We start from the raw sequence: 17,895 nt of genomic DNA on the forward strand, positions 1-17,895 counted from the left end.
GACAGCACACAGGCCCAGAGTTCAAGGCCCACAACCAACCAAAAAAAAATCATTCATCTCCCTTTGAATTCCTAATATGACTCTAATTCCAGCAGTGCAATGTTTAAGAACATGGAATCCACAAGCCCGCTGGGAAACTGAATAACCTTGGGCAAATTGCTTTGTGTCTTCAATAACTTTGAGTTATAATACAAAGAACTAGTTGGGACTCTATAGATAACAAACTTCCTTTAAAATATTGGCCAAACTTAGGTTTATTTTCTCATTCCAACTCACATTCTCTCATTTCAGCTCACATTCTGTAACTTCAGCTCACAAGAGTTGTTATTCAATTGATCTCACTCTTCTGCATAGAGTAAAAATACAGAACTTCCTTGTTTTGACGATGCAATGATTTAACAATTGATGATTCTTCCTTCCAGTCTCCTTTTGCAGGTACAGTTGAGGGTGCAGCTACTAGATGTTTATACCCAAGAAGTCTTCCATCAGCTGATCACATTTCCTCACCCTCTACCCCCCTCCCCCCCACACACACCCAATTTTTTCTTCTTCTTTTTCTGGTACCAGAGTTTTAACTCAGGACCTCATACTTACTCACCTGGCTGGTACTCTACCCATCAAATCACACTACTTTCATCCAGCTTTTAGCTGGATGTTTTGGGGGTGGAGTCTCTTAACACTTTTCTGCCCCCAGCTGCCTTCGAACTTCAATCCTCCAGATCTCTAGGATTAAAGGTGTGAACCACCAGCACCCAACTCTCCCCCCCTTCCCTTTTACCACTTCCACAAGCCATGCGCTTGTCTCATCAGCCCCCTCTCTTGGTTTGTTCGTGTGGTTCACTTCATTGTACAATATGATAGCAAGTTGCCAAGTCAAATGGTTTTCCCTTTTTCCTCCCCCTAGGCTTGCAATTCGGATGTGGTGCCAGTTGGTGGCAGTAATATGCCATGATGTTCCACCTCACAGTCCACGGTTGGATTAAATTACCATTTTTCCTTTTTTTTTTTTTTAACCCAAACCACAATTTCTTCTAAAAACCATCCGTGTTGATAATTCCCTAGAACAGAACATACTTTCAGAATCGTAGCAGAGAGAAGAAGAAGAGAAAAAAGAAAAAGGTAGAGAAAGAGAAGAAAACCCTCCCCCGGCAGTAGGCTAGAAACAGTTACAGGTGAGAGTTCAAGGATCTTAAATACGGTTTTACAGAGAGTGAAGTTGGCGTGATTCAGTTGGTAGAGCACTAATCAGTGAGGCAAAGCTTCAAGTGCCAACTTGGAGGCCTGGTCTTAAACTACAACAAAACAGACAAAAAAACAGAGAGACAAGTATCAGTAAAAAAGTCATTTATTTCACCAAGTTTCTTAGGATCCTAGTATGCCCAGGCTATTACTTTTTCCCCCCCACTTCGGTCATGGGGCTTGAACTCTGGGTCTGGGCGCTGTCCCCAAGCTCTGCAGCTCAAAGCCAGCCACTCTGTCACTTGAGCCACAGCACCACTTCCGGTTTTCTGGTGATTCATTGGAGATAAGAGTCTCATGGACTTTCCTGCCTGGGCTGGCTTTGAACCACGATCCTCAGATCTCAGCCTGCTGAGTAGCTGGGATTACAGGGTGAGCCACTGACGCCCAGTTTAGTATTTATATTTGAGTTTAGTATATCTTTAGAGGATATCTAATGGTTCCCTGCTATTCTAATACCCACTGCTTGGTTATCTCACACAGCCACATCAGTTTTAGCTCTTTGGAGTTGGTTTTCTTTGTAACTGTAAATAATGCAACGAAAACCCTGAGAAAAGATTTCCACAGTGGATGTTGCAATTCTCTCCCATTAGCATCCTCATCCCTCCTTCCCATTTTATACTTGCCTCTAAAGCCTTTAACAGTCAAACTGTTGTCAGGCACTGGTAGCTCCCACCTGTAATCCTAGCTACTCAGGAGGCTGAGATCTGAGAATCAACGTTCAAAAGCAGCCCAGGGTAGAAACGTCCTTGAGACTCTTTATCTCCTGTGAACCAGCAAAAAGCCAGCAGTGGACCCATATGCCTCAGGTGGTAGAGCACCAGCCTTAAGCAAAAAATTCTAAGGGACAGCTGAGCTGCCTGGGCGTAAGTTAAAGCCCCAATACCAGCACAAACAATAACAGAGTTTTGGCCTGGCTCTACTCCACATAATTGCTCTTAGTCATTCATCAACATAATGAATATGTCCATCATCTCTATAAAGTTCCACATTGCCTTGTAAACTAACGCCTCCCTGCTTGCTTTATTCCAGTCCCCAGATAGACACTGGTCTGGCTTCTCTCACTATAGGTTAATTGCATTTTCTACAATTTTATATAAATGGAGTAGTGCATCATGTACTGGGAATGGTGTGTTTTCCTTCTTGAGATTCATTTTTTGGTGTATTAACTGCTCATTCTCATTTTACTACAGCATTCCTTTGCATGATTATTTATATTAGAGCTTGACACTTCACTTGTTGAAGGACATTTGCACAGTTGTTTTTTTTTTTACCTATACTAAAGATACCACGAATACTTAACACTATAATTATGAATCAAGATTTGGTCCTTTTTAAAAAAAATAGTATTTTAAGCTGGCACTGGTGGCTCATACCTGTAATCCTAGAGCTACTCAGGAGGCTGAGATCTGAGGCTTACAGTTCAAAACCAGCCCTGGCAGGAAAGTCTGTGAGACTCTTATCTCCAATAAACCACTAGAAAACCAGAAGTGGTGCTGTGGCTCAAGTAGTAGAGCACTGGCCTTGAGCTGAAGAGCTCAGGGATAGCGCCCAGGCCCAGAGTTCAAGCCCCAGGACTGACCAAAAAAAAAATTATTATTGTAAAGATGATATAGGGATTTAGACTTTAGGTAAACTAAAAAGAACTCTCCATGAGGCAAAAGACTAAAATTGGAAATGTTCTAAGGAGTTACACAGATAGCATACAAAGTGGAATGAAGGGGAGGTAGGGTAGTACCTGCCTGTAATCCTGCCACTCAAGATGCAGAAAAAGGAGGAGCCAGAATTTGAGGGCAGCTTGACCTACATAGTGAGGCTTTATCTCAAAAGAAAAAAAAATGCATGGAAGGGGAGACAAGACACTATAAAAATGGAAATGTAGGGACTGGGAAGGTGGCTCAGTGGTAGACTGCTTGCTTTGCATGCATGAGGCCCTGGGTTCGATTCCTCAGCACCACATAAGCAAAAAAAGCTGGAAGTGGTATCTGTGGCTCAAGTGATAGAGCGCTAGCCTTGAGCAAAAGAAGTTCAGGGACAGGGCTAGGAAGTTGGCTCAGTGGTAGAGCGCTTGCCTTGCATGCATGAGGCCCTGGGTTCCATTCCTCAGCACCACATAAGCAAAAAGAAAAAAGCCGGAAGTGGTCAAATGGTAGAGTGCTAGCCTTGAGCTGAAGAGCTGAGGGACAGCGCCCAGGCCCAGAGTTCAGGCTCCACAACCGGACCCAAAAAAAAAAAAAGAAGTTCAGGGACAGTGCCCAGGCCCTGAGTTCAAGCCCTAGAACTAGCAAAGAAGGAAAAAAAAAATGATATGAGTCAGCCAGAGGTTTGGCATGACAAAGGACTTCCTGACAACAACACAATATATTGCCCAGTTCAGGGGAGAAATGGCCATCCTCAGCCCTTCCATAGGCTCAGGGCCCTGCCCTATAAACTTACAGCATGAAAGAGCAGAGGGTTTACGAAATCCTACAGTACAGGGAACGAGACTGGCAATGCTAAAAAGGAAAGGCACGGGGCACCTGAGAATCGGAGCAGTCCTATTGCATGTAAAGCACCACATTAGGTGTTGGTGAGCCAATGATGAGCATGAAGGATGTAGTCTATGGCCTCTTGGGATTTATATTCTTTTTATTGATTATGGGACTTGAACTCTGGGCTTGGGCGCTGTCCCTGCATTCTTCAGCTCAAGGAGAGCACTCTACCACTTGAGCCACAGCGCCACTTCCAGTTTTCTGTGATGTTTATTGAAGAGTCTCACGGACTTTCCTGCCCAGGCTAGCTTTGAACGGTGATCCTCAGAATCTCAGCCTCCTGAGTAGCTAGGATGACAGGCGTGAGCCCCTGGCCCCCGGCTGAGATTTATATTCTAAGCAAACATAGACTAGAAACATTCCAAACCTCTCCTTGTAATCATAGCTACAGAGGTGACACATCACCCATCATGCAAAGACCAGATACACAATCCCTATTCTATTAGCATTGTTATTAGTTCCATAAAGCTCTAGAACTGTGAAGAAATCTGGGCTGGAGGTGTGGCTCACTGGTAAGAGTAGCTATCAGACAAGCAAGAGAACCCAGATTCAGTCCCCAGAATGGTAAAGACAGATGTGGCTCTCTGGCCACACACACACACACACACACACACACACATACACATATGTAGGTTTGTATATATCTGTATATATACATGTATATTTGTATATATGTACATATGTAATATATATGTATATAAAATATATTTTTTCAAGGATGCTCAAAGAGAAGATAGCATTGCCTTGACTCTTCAGGCTGAGCCAGATGCCAAAACCAACACGAAGTCAAAACAAGAACTTTGTCACCATTCTCCACCACCCCTGACTCTTCTCCAGTAGTCTTGTCTTTATTTATATACTTTAATTCCTGTGTTGTCATGAACATTTGAGTATTTATAGTGGCGGGGGGTGAGGGGGAGGGGGGAAGCAGTAGCTAAATCAAGATTTACACAATCCATTTCAAAGCAGAAAACGAGGAAAGATTTCAGTTCACAGTTCCAAGAAGCAATTCATTAGAGAGAAGGAAGACAGAGGGAGCCGCATGTCTGCTGTGATTCAGCCGTCAACAGGTTAACGGGGAATAAATCAATGTGTGAAACACGTGACTCGGTTCTCCCACGGAGGACGTGGCTGACAGAGACCACGGAATCAGGGAAGCAGTTGCAAATTCAATTTTGCAATACTGCTTTCACATAACAATGTCCTTTCCATCAAAAATCCATAGTTGTTTCCATAAGGAATGAGCTGCCTGTAACAATACTCAGAAAACATTCTCAACCAGTGCTCCAGCCCCCTCCAGCAGCCAGAGAAGCCCCTTCCTCCCTCTCTCCTTACCAACAATAATTGGGAGATGAGGGGCAGCTAAACCAAGTGGTGGCATGCCAGTCTGAACACTGGAGGAGAGTGTGCCCTATGTAGCCTACTTGAGCCACAACTCTTTTTGTTGTTGTTGTTGTTGGTTGTGGGGCTTAAACTCGGGGCCTGGGCGCTGTCCCTGAGCTCTTGCTCAGGGCGAGCACTCTACCACTTGAACCACAGCGCCACTTCAGGTTTTCTGGTGGTTCATGAGAAATCAGAGTCTCACGGATGTTCCTGCCCAGGCTGGCTTTGAACCTGGATCCTCAAATCTCAGCCTCCTGAGTGGCTAGGGTGACAGGTGTGAGCCACCAGCGCCTGGCTGAGCCAGAGTCTCCTGGCTCTTTGGTGGTGGTGAAATGGAGATAAGAGGTTCACCAACTTCCTGCCCAGGCTGGCTTTGAAGCCTCCTGTATAGCTAGGATTACAGGCGTGAGCCACCGGTGCCCTGCTATATAGCCCAGTATTATTACATAAGTGGAATGTGAAATAACTAAGCATTAGTACACAAAGCATTACCTAATGAAAGAAAGTTGTTTATTTGTAGCTTACAATTGATACTTGATGTTACCCCTCTACCCCTTGCCAGTCCTGGGTCTTGAACTCAGGGCCTGGGCACTGTCCCTGAGCTTCTTTTGTTCAAGGCTAGCATTCTACCACTTGAGCCACAGTAGTACTGAGGAATGGAACCCAGGGCTTCATGCATGCTAGGCGAGCACTCTACCACTGAGCCACATTCCCAGCCCTTGATGAGAGCCTTTTTAACTCAAGCTGACCTTTGGCTGTGCATCAAGGGATGAGGAGATCTAGCTACAATTTCCAAAATGCCATTTTCTCCCTGCTGTATCCTATTTTCACAGTGATATTTTACTTACAGCTCACAGGATGGAATCTTCGTACATCCACCCTCACAAAGGACAGGAGTTGTCTTTAGGGCTAGCATTAAATGGTGATTTCAGAGTCAGACATGGTAATGCACGCCTATAGTCCTAGCTACCGGAGAGGCTGAGCCAGGATCATTGAAGCCCATGAATGTGACACCAATCTAGGCCACATATAGTTAGACCCATATAATGCCTTACTCCGGAGTACCTGAGCTATGGCTCACCAGGCTATTACAGATCATTGTGAACTGTGGGGTACCAGTAGCTGTCTCACACCTGTAATCCTAGCTACTCAAGAGGCTGACATACAAGGATCATAGTTCATGAAGCCATCCTGGGAAGGAAAAATCTGTGAGATTCTAATTAACCACCAAAAAGCTAGAAGTAGAACTGTGACTCAACTAATAGAGTGCTAACCTTGAGCAAAAATAAAGCTCATGGACAGTGCCCAGGTCCTGTGTTCAAGCCCCCAAAACCTGCATACACACACACACACACAGAGCTAATTGTGTACATTTCTGCTCAGCTCCATGTTCTATGATAATATGATTATTTAACACACACACACCACCAAGGATATTAGCAATTGCCCCAACTACGAAATCCTTTCCAACAACTGATCTCAGGAACCAAGTGTTACATATTTATAAGCACCCTGCAAGTACTACTACATTTTGCCAAGAGTAGGGCTCAGTTTCAAGCTAGCAGATGCTGTGTACACCTGACCAGAAAGGTAAACATGAGGGTAGTGGTCCAACAAGTTCAGTAAGTGATGATTGCTGACGGGTATAAGGTGCATTAGCACTGAATTTGTGCCAGGAAAAGGCAGGATGGATTGCTTCCTGTGAGTGATCTTTAGTGTTGTTCCGGGGTGCTCTGGATTTAATCACGTGGAGTTCAGTCACTTAGGTCAAAGTCTGTAGGTAACTATTAGCCTTTGCCTTATTCCTACTGTCTCCTCCACTCTCTCACACCCCCACCCCCCCAACACACACACCAGATGTTTAAAGCAATTATTCAGCTGTTAATGGATTGCCCAACCACCTCTTGGGATTGTGAAGGGTGGACAAGAGAGGGCAGGAAGGCAACCTTTGTTCTGGGAATAAAGTGGATACAGCTTTTTGTTGTTGTCAGTCGTGGGGCTTAAACTCTAGGCCTGGGCGCTGTCCCTGAGCTCTTCAGCTCAAGGCAAGTGCTCTACCACTTGAGCTACCTCCACTTCCAGCTTTTTAGTGCTTCGTTGGAGATAAAGAGTTTCACCAAGCCGGGCAATGGTGGCGCACGCCTATAATCCTAGCTACTCAGGAGGCTGAGATCTGAGGATCACAATTCAAAGCCAGCCCAGGCAGGAAAGTCCGTGAGACCCTTATCTCCAATCAACCACCAGAAAACCAGAAGTGGTGCTGTGGCTCAAGTGGTAGAGCACTCACCTTGAGCTGAAGAGCTGACGGACAGCGCCTAAGCCCAGAGTTCAAATCCCATGACCAACCCAGAAAAAAAAAAAAAAGAGTCTCACAGACTTTCCTGCCTGGGCTGGTTTTGAACCTGGATCCTCAGATCTCCTGAATAGCTAAGAATACAGGTGTGAGCTCTGACAGCTGGCTTGATCTCAGTTTTTCATCTGTCATCACAACATTCAAGACCAGGAGGCAACAGAGAAAGTCAGCGAAGAAGACCAAAGTTATCATCTTAATCATAGAAATGGCATCTATCACCTGTGCCCATAGACTCAAATCACTAAAGTCAGCTCACACTTGAAGGAGGCCATTGTGTGAGGCTGTAAACACCAGGAGTTGGGAGCCATTGGCAGCCATCTTAAAAGTCTGCTTTACCACAGTGGGATGAGAGGCTAGTTTTCACACAGTGGCCAGAGGACAGCGCCCCAAACCTGCTGGTTGCAGTGGTACATGCCTGGAATCCCAGCACCCAGAAGGTTGAGGCAGGAGAATCATCAGGTGGAGGCCAGCTCGGACTACAGAGTGAGTTCAAAGCCAGCCTGGGATAGGTAGTAAGATTGAAACAAAACAAAACAAAAACAAACAAACCTGAAGAGAGCCTATAGTCATCCCCAGGCATGGACAGATAAAAGGTCCAAAGTCCAGCACCTGGAAAGACCAGTAAATACTAATGGGCAAAGAGCACTGAATAGGGGGCTGGGAAGGTGGCTCAGTGGTAGAGCGCTTGCCTCGCATGCATGAGGCCCTGGGTTCCATTCCTCAGCACCACATAAGCAGAAAAAGCCAGAAGTGGCGTTGTGGCTCAAGTGGTAGAGCACTATCCTTGAGCTGAAGAGCTGAGGGACAGCGCCCTGGCTGAGTTCAGGCCCCACGACAGACCAAAAAAAAAAGGCGCAGACTAGAATGTTCTGCAGGGAAATTCAGCACAGAATATACTTTTCTTGCTCAAATTTGCATTGACATGAGTATTAGCTACCAGCTCTCTGTGTACCATATTTTCAGAGAGTTTATGTCACTAAACTACAGAAACATTTCTCAGTTTTCTCTCTCCTCATTGGCTATTGCTTTTAGTTTTTGTTTTTGTTTTTTGTCTTTTTTTCCCTTTCTTTGCCAGTGCTGGGGCTTGAACTCAGGATCTGGGCACTGTCCCTGGGCTTCTTTTGCTCAAGGCTAGCACTCTACCACTTGAGCCACAGTGCCATTTTTGGCTTTTTCTGTTTATGTGGTGCTGAGGAATGGAACCCAGGGCTTCATGCATGCTAGGCGAGCACTCTACCACTGAGCCACCTTCCCAGCCTGCCTTCAGTTGTTTTTTTAAGGGTCTCTCTCTCTTTGTCTCTCTCTTAACTGTAGGGGATTTTTTGTTGTTGTTGTTGTTGTTTTTTGTCAAGGGTTAAGAACCATACTGTGGCACCTCACCACACACCTCTTGTTTCTCTTCACACACATACCATTAGTAATACAGAAAAGAAAATCATCTAAATCTATCTCGTTGGTTCTCCTTTTCCCACTGCCTATTTAAAGCACCTAGCAGTGTCTTGGATGGCTGCCACCAAGCAGTGGCAGAGTTATCCTCAACTTAATGGGTCTTAAGCTGCAGTGATCATTTCTCCCTTAAAACCAATCCTTCAACTGCACACGCAGAGGAGATGACAATCCATTGGTTACTGGGTAATTTGGGAGTGAAAGATGCCCTGGAGTAAGAAAGATCCTTATTTGCCATGTTAATCTTGGCTATGCTATTAATGTTCTGCAGTCGTACATCTAATAGAAAAATAAACAGAGCTGCTCACATTTAAGACCAGTCAGTCCTTCCTCCTAAATTAAGATGCTGTGTGTGTGTGTGTGTGTGTGTTTTGTTGGTCATGGGGCTTGAACTCTGGGCCTGGGCGCTGTCCCTCAGCTCCTCAGCTCAAGGCAAGTGCTCTACCACTTGAGCCACAGCGCCACTTCTGGTTTTCTGGTGGTTCATTGGAGAGAAGAGTCTCAGGGGCTTTCTTGCCCAGGATTGGCTTTGAACTGTGATCCTCAGATCTCAGTCTCCTGAGTAGCTAGGATGACAGGCGTGAGCCACCGGCACCCAGCTGGGTTTTTTCTGTGTGTATTTGTTTTTTTTAATTTTATGGTGAAGGCTAGCAATCTACCACTGTGCCACAAGTCCACTTCTGGCTTTCTGGTAGTTAATTGGAGATAGTAGTCTCAGGGACTTTTCTGCTTTGTTATTTCTGGCTTTTTTGGGGGTGGGGGGCAGTTAATTAGAGATAAGCGACTCATAGATCCAGGCGCCAGTGGCGTCACGCCAGTCATCCTAGCTACTAAGAAGGCTAAGAGCTGAGGATCACGGTTCAAAGGCAGCCCAGGCAGGAAAGTCCATGAGACTCTTATCTCCAATGAACCACCAGAAAACCGGAAGTGGCGCTGTGGCTCAAGTAGTAGACCACTTGCCTTGAGCTGAAGAGCTGACGGACAGCACCCAGGCCCAGAGTTCAAGCCCCAGGGACTGACACACACACACACACACACACACACACACACACAGAGTCTCCAAGTTGTGGCTTTTCTGCCTCAGCCTCCCACATACTAGGATCTTAGACCTGTTTCACCACAGCCTGGCTTCTATTTAATTTCAGAGGAATGTCTTTAAAGTGAAGGAATAATTCAGTGTTTCCTTTTACCTGTTCCTATACGTGACTGGGAACTCAATGTAGGCAGAGACACTCCAGTTTTGTCCCTCTCCTCCTCCCTCTCCCTACCTCCGGGTCATTTTGCCTGCTGATGTCCTCAGAGAATGTTTGACATGAAAAAAAAAATGTGTAGAAGTTCTCCTAGTTACCATGGTAACCCAAAAAATGCAGCCTGGCTAGGAGAGACACCTGCTGCCTGGTACTCTTGAGACACACTACGCATGCCAACCTCCTTCCTGAAGAAGCAGGATGAGGGTGAAGATCAAACCTCAGGATGTAGCCCAGCGCCGGTGGTTCACGCCTGTCATCCTAGCTACTCAAGAGGCTGAGATCTGCGGATCATGGTTCAAAGCCAGCCGGAGCAGGAAAGTCTGTGAGACTCTGATCTCCAATAAACCACCAGAAAACAGGAAGTAGCACTGTGGCTCGGGTGGTAGAGCGCCCGCCTTGAGCTGAAGAGCTGAGGGACAGCGCCCAGGCCCAGAGTTCAAGCCCCATGACCAACCAAAAAGACAAACCAAAACAAAAAAACTAATGGTGATGCAACCACTTCCCTTTTCATGTTATACTTTCTTATCAAAGCCAATAGCGAAACTGACCTCCCAAAGCCATTTCTCAGTGAGTCCCAGACAATCCAAACAAAGGACTCCCAGTGGAGAGTCAGGAAATTTTCTTTTTTTCTTTCTATTTGTCAGTCATGGGGCTGGGGGCTGTCTCTGAGCTCTCTTTGCTCAAAGCTAGTGCTTTTCCACTTGGAGCCACAGTGCCACTTCCGCTCTTTCTGGTGATCATTAGCTATAAGAGTCTCATGGACTTTCCTGCCTGGGCTGGATTTGAACCATGATTCTCAGATCGCAGCCTCCTGCATAGCTAGGATTATAAGCATGAGCCACTAACATTCTGCCAAATCGGGACTCTTAACTCCGTTGCTTACTGCTTTGTTTAATCCTTTACTGAACGGTACAGATAGAACAAAAGAGGCTCACTCATGCAACATCTGTGAAAATTCTTCTTAACCTGTGAAAATTCTTCCCCAAACACTTCCGCAGGCACGCACGAATAGATTCGCAGGAAATGTATATATTGCTGCTCTCAAAGTTATTTTTAGGAGGCTGGGAGTTGTGAATCTTCATGGACAAATTGTTTTGAAGTGCTAAGTCTGAGACACATGGGCTAGATTGATTCTGCAAGCGTAATAAGTTCAATTAATTAGGAGAGAATGTTTCTTTTAAGATCACAAGATAACTGTTCTTTGAAGTGTGAGCTGATACTTAATTGGAATACTATGACTCAATTTGTGTTGCCTTGGGGGTTTGTTTTGGTGGTGGTTGTTGTTTTGTAGGTCACTGGGTTTGAGCTTGGGATAGGGATAGAGCCTGGGCTCTATCCCTAAGCTCTTTTGCTCAAGGCTAGTGTTCTAGTACTTGAGCCACATCATCACTTCCAGTTTTCCAGTTTTCTGGTAGTTCATTGGAGATAAGAGTTTCACCAACTTTTCTGCCCGAGCTGGCTTTGAACTTCAATCCTCAGATCTCAGCCTCCTGAGTATCTAGGATGACAGGCGTGAGCCGCCAGTGCCTGGCAGTTCCTTTTTATTTTGGTTTTTGGTTTTTGTTGGTTTTGTTTTTAGCTGCCAGTATAAGAGCTCAGAGTCGAGTTGAGGGTCTCATGGATTTTTCCTGCCCAGACTGGTTTTAAACTGTAATCCTCACATCTCAGTTTTCTGAGTAGCTAGGAATACAAGCGTGAGCCACCAGCCACAATAGCCTGGCTATGAGGAATCTTTATATGAAGAAAATGCGTCCATTTTTGCTCTTTGTTATTTTACTCTTAGTTGGCTTTGGACTTTGATCCTCCTATTTATGCCTCCTAGTGGTTTTAGTAGGTTTACAACGGACTAGTATTAAACTTCTTCTTTTTTTTTGGCCAGTCCTGGGGCTTGAACTCAGGGTCTGGGCACTGTCCCTGAGCTTTTTTGCTCAAGGCCAGCATTCTACCACTTGAGCCACAGTGCCACTTCTGGCTTTTTCTGTGTATCAAAGAATCGAACCCAAGGCTTCATGCATGCAAGGCGAGCACTCTACCACTGAGCCACCTTCCCAGCACAGTATCAAACTTCTTGAAGAAGCTGTTTTCCATTTCTTCACTTCCAACTCTGCCCTTAGAATGCTGCAGTGAGCCTTCTGTCTTTTCTAATCTACTGACCTTGATCTCTCAAGAATCTTTTTTTAAAAAAGTGTTCTATCATTTGGAGGTGGAACACTGAAGCATCCGATAGTTTAGGAGAGTAAAGAAAACACAAGGAGCCGGGAGCTGGAGGCTCACGCCTGTAATCCTAGCTACTCAGGAGGCTGAGATCTGAGGATCGCAGTTCAAAGCCAGCCCGGGCAGGAGAGACCGTGAGACTCCTATCTCCAATAAACCACCAGAAAACCGGACGTGGCACTGTAGCTCAAGCGGTAGAGCGCTCACCTTGAGCCGAAGAGCTGAGGGACAGCGCCCAAGCCCAGAGTTCAAGCCCCACGGCCGACAAAAAAAAAAAAAAAAAGAAAGAAAACACAAGGACACGGTGGCTCACGCCTGTCATCCTAGCTACTCAGGAGACTGAGATCTGAGGATCGGGGTTCAAAGCCAGCTTGGGCAAGGAATGTCTGTGAGACTCTTATCTCCAGTGAACCACCAGAAAACTGGAAGTGGCGCTGTGGCTCAAGTGGTAAAGCACTTGCCTTGAGCTGAAGAGCTGAGGGACAGTGCCCAGGCCCAGAGTTCAAGCCCTATGACAGAAAGAAAGAAAGAAGCCAGCGCTGGTGGCTCACGCCTGTAATCCTAGCTACTCAGGAGGCTGAGATCTGAGGATCGCAGTTCAAAGCCAGCCCGGGCAGGAGAGACCGTGAGATTCCTATCTCCAATAAACCACCAGAAAACCGGACGTGGCACTGTAGCTCAAGCGGTAGAGCGCTCACCTTGAGCCGAAGAGCTGAGGGACAGCGCCCAGGCCCAGAGTTCAAGCCCCACAACCAACAAAAAAAAAAAAAAAGAAAGAAAGAAGACACAAGAAAGCCTGTCCTGGGGCTGGGAAGGTGGCTCAGTGGTAGAGCGCTTGCCTTGCATGCCTGAGACCCTGGGTTTGATTCCTTAGCACCACATAAGCAAAAAGAAAACAGCCGGAAGTGGTGCTGTGGCTCAAGTGATAGAGAGCTAGCCTTGAGCTGAAGAGCTGAGGGACAGCACCCAGGCCCAGAGTTCAGGCCCCACGACTGGACACACACACACACACACACAAAAGCCTTTCCTGTTAAATGAGTTACCATTGTGAGTAGCTGAAGCTTAATTCTAATGAGAAATTTGGGGGTTCAGGGTAGAGAATGGTCCCAGAGCAAGGCAAAGGTCTGAGACATCTTACATATTTATACACCTACTCCAGTCCTTCTTTGCACAGCAGGATGAGGATAAAGAAGTATCAAGTCCTCAGCATTTCTGCCTTAACACTATTGAGGCACTGGCATCCAACCGCCAAAGATCCTCAGACAGGCAGAGTCATGAATCTTTTTTTTTTTTTTTTTTTTTTGTCGGTCGTGGGACTTGAACTCTGGGCCTGGGCGCTGCCCCTCAGCTCTTCAGCTCAAGGCGAGCGCTCTACCACTTAAGCCACAGCACCACTTCCGGTTTTCTAGTGGTTTATTGGAGAAAGGAGTCTCACGGTCTCTCCTGCCCGGGATGGCTTTGAACTGCGATCCTCAGATCTCAGCCTCCTGAGTAGCTAGGATTACAGGCATGAGCCACCAGCGCCCGGCTAGAGTCATGAATCTTATCCTATAACTATAGCATCTGGACAGGGCACTAAAAGGACCCTGATTCTTTGTGAGATAGGGTCTCTCTTTTTACCTGCAAGAGTTGGACCTTAATCCTCCTATTTCACACTTCCGCTGTAGGTCACCTGATCAGTGCCACCACGCGTAATGACCTACCAAATTACTTCAAGTGTTCTCTTTTTTGAGATTCCTATCCTGGTGCGTGAACCTGCTTTTTATTCCCTTCTTTGGCATCTCTGTCTTATTTTTCCATTCTTCTACCTTTTGAGCAGGAGCAAAGGTGGAAAACAGATCTCTGGCCTTCAATCCTCTGCTTTCTGTTCCTTTACAGATCAACTCCGATTTTCTTTTCAGTCCTCGTCGCCTTGAGTCTTGCTTTTATGCAGACGTCTATAATTATGTTCAGTGACTGAGCAGTCAAGAACAAGATTTCTTTAAAGGTCTTCCAGAGAGGGAGGGAAAAGGAGACTTAGTTGTCTTTTATAACTCAATGGACTGAAAAATCTATAAATGTCTGCGGAGAGGCACTGAGGAATTACACTTCCCACTGGCTGTGTGAGAAACAGGCTCAATCCGTGACTCAGCTGGTAATCAATGGAGCATTATGCTTCAAGGAAATGGGAAAGTCTCATACCAAGGTAAAATGTGTCACGAAACCTCGTCTGACTCTTTATCCAGAGAGAAATGCAACTTCCTGCTCACGGGACCTGAGCTGTTGCCACCTTTGCCTATTCTCTGAGCAGAGCTATGGTTCGTAAGATTTGCTCTGGAGAAAAGGAACATGATAGTGACATGTCTGCAAATCAGGCGTGTGTGTGTGTGTGTGTGTGTGTGCACGTGTGTGAGTGTGTGCTGATGCTAAGGTCTAACCTCTGGCTTTGGGTGTCATCCCTTCACTTTATCGCTCAAGGCTGGTGCTCTACCACTTGAGCCACACCTCCACTTCTGGTTTCTTGGTAGTTCATTGGAGATAAGAGTCTCATGGAGCCGGTTCCCCGTAGCTCACGCCTGTCATCCTAGCAACTCAGGAGGCTGAGATCTGAGGATGGCGGTTCAAAGCCAGCCCAGGCAGCAAAGTCAATGAGACTCTTATCTCCAATAAACCACCAGAAAACCAGAAGTAGTGCTGTGGTTCAAGTGGTAGAGCGTCTCCTTGAGCTGAAGAGCTGAGGGACAGCATCTAGGCCCTAGTCTCATGGACTTTCTTGCTTGGGCTGGCTTTGAAGCATGGTCCTCCTATTTTGGCTTCCTCATTTTATTTAAAAGAACATGGCTACATGATCTTATTTCTATGGTTCACATTTCTGTGTGGAAACACCTTGTCTATCATCACTCTGAGCTAGCTACAGTCCCTTGTTTGCTTACTTAGTCTGCAGTAGTGGGATCTGAACCAAGATGGAGCAGATGAAGGAGATATTCCCACATGGAGAATGAGGAACTCTGGTCACACAGTCAAAGGTTTGAGGGATGTTGGTTCTATACCTATCAAGAATTTTCCGTACACGAAAGAAAAGCTGTGCCAAATACTATTTGGTAGGAAGAAATTGCTATGTCAGAACAGACTCTGCAAAGTCAATAGCGAGAAGACACTCTGCTTCAAAGAAAGTATTAACTTTCCTGGATCCAATCCTATGTGAAGTCACCCATCCATGGGTATTTTTTTATTATTATTTTTTTATTATTAAGCTAGATCTGTTCCTTTCCCTTAAATCGGCTTTAGTCTGAGTTTTTGACACTTGCAAGGAAAAGCCCTTAGTATTACAGCACAAAAGAATTCCATTTATTACACATCACAAAATGTCTTCAAAAAAAAAATCCTCTTTCGTATCTCTCGGTATCTCGGTGTCACTCAAAGTAGCAACTGGGATAAATCCTCTGTGTCACTGTAATAACTCTCTCCGGCAGACAGTTCATTCTAGGTCTTTTTTTTTTTCCTAATCTCTTTCCATACTCAATTTTTTCTTTTTCTTTTCTTTTTTGGGTCCAGTTGTGGGGCCTGAACTCTGGGCCTGGGCGCTGTCCCTCAGCTCTTCAGCTCAAGGCTAGCGCTCTACCACTTGAGCCATAGCACCACTTCCAACTTTTTTCTTTGTGCTTATGTGGTGCTGAGGAATCAAACCCATGGCCTCATGCATTGCAAAGCAAGCGCTCTACCACTGAGCCACCTTCCCAGCCCTATACTCAATTTTTTCTTGCTAGCGCTTTTCTTCTCCCTCCTCCTGAAAGAGAAGCAAAGTCTAGCTGAGTCGTGCAGATCAGCCCAAGTTTTTTTGTTTTGCTTTTTCTTTTTTTTTGAGGTTCCTGTGGCTGCTCTATTCGTCATCTAGATCAGCACCATTCATGCCTGTCTGAACAATAACAACAGCAGCAACACAGATCTAGATCTTTCCTTCTAGAAAGTGTGAACTGTCTTGAGATTACACGTCCAACGCTCAGTTGAGAGCTCATCTGAATTCAGAACAAATGGCGATTTTTGCTTGAACATTCATTCTGTTTGCCTTGGGGAGGAATCTCTTTGGGTAAGTTTTGCCAAGATGGTGCAGTGGGCTGTTTATGTGTGTGTGTGTCTGTGTGTGTGTGTCTGTGTGTCTGTGAGAGACATATAGATATAACAGAGATAGAGAGACACACAGAGAAAAACAAAGATAGAGAAAGAAACAGAGACAGAGGCCAGGGAGGAAGAAATGGACAGAGAAAGAGAAACTAGTTGGACCAGCTTGCTTGGTATAAGAGCCTAAATCAATAGTGAGGTTCTGGATTCAAACCAAACTTAAACAGAATGTCAGCAACAACTTAATGATCAGTGCTTGGTCTTTTCCTTGTATTTTTTCTTTTTCCTGTTTCTTTTTTGTTTGCCAGACCTAGGACTTGAACTCGGGGCCTGAGAACACTGTCCCTGAGCTTCTTTTTGCTCGAAGGTAGCTCTTTACCAATTGAGCCATACACAGCTTTTTCTGTGTCTGTGGTACTGAGGAATGGAACCCAGGGCTTCATGCATGCTAGGCAAGCACTGTACCACTGAGCCACATTCCCAGCCCTTAGTACTTGGTCTTTTAGCCCTTTTCCCCTCTTCAAGCACATGCTCCAGGTTTTCTACAGAAGCAGCTGGAAGCTCTCCACTGACAACTGTGCTTAAGCTCATTTCTCAGATCTGTGCCCAGGACTCAAAATGGCCAAAGAATATTGACTCATTGAAAAGCAGCCCAGGCTGCCTGCGGAGGGCACCGCACAGATACACGCTCAGTGAACACCTAGATTTCTTCCCAGAAAGCACCTACACTTTTCTTTTCCCTCTTTTTGCCAGTCCTGGGACTTGAACTCAGGGCATGACCACTGTCGCTTGAGTTCTTTGTGCTCAAGGCTAGTGCTCTACCACATGGAGCCGTAGCTCCGCTTCCAGTTTTTAGATGGTTCATTGGAGATAAGACTCTTCACTGACTTTCCTGCCTGGGCTGACTTTGAACCCTGATCCTCAGGTCTCAGCCTCCTGAGTAGCTAAGATGACAGGTGGGAGCTGTCATCTGATCGAGTGTGTTTGTAAGACATTGTATTTAATTTGCCTTGGGATTGGAGTATACAGAGGGGAGTAGAATTCTTTCTTCAAGGTCAGGACTTTCACCTTAAAGATGGGGAAGGCTCTGAGGAGGCCACAATCTGTGATTCACAGATGTTGACAGATATTTGACCCTTTTTTTTTGTCAGTCGTGGGGCCTGAACTCTGGGCCTGGGCGCTGTCCCTCAGCTCTTCAGCTCAAGGCAAGTGCTCTACCACTTGAGTCACAGTGTCACTTCCAGTTTTTTCTGCTGATGTGGTGCTGAGGAATCAAACCCAGGGCCTCATGCATGCAAGGCAAGCACTCTACCACTGAGCCACCTTCCCAGCCCTGGACGCTTTAGTTGAATAAAAGAAAATGTGTTATTATTATTATTGC

The sequence above is a fragment of the Dipodomys ordii genome, unplaced genomic scaffold (genome assembly GCF_000151885.1).
Source record: "Dipodomys ordii isolate 6190 unplaced genomic scaffold, Dord_2.0 Scaffold193, whole genome shotgun sequence".
NCBI classification, from domain to species: domain Eukaryota; kingdom Metazoa; phylum Chordata; class Mammalia; order Rodentia; family Heteromyidae; genus Dipodomys; species Dipodomys ordii.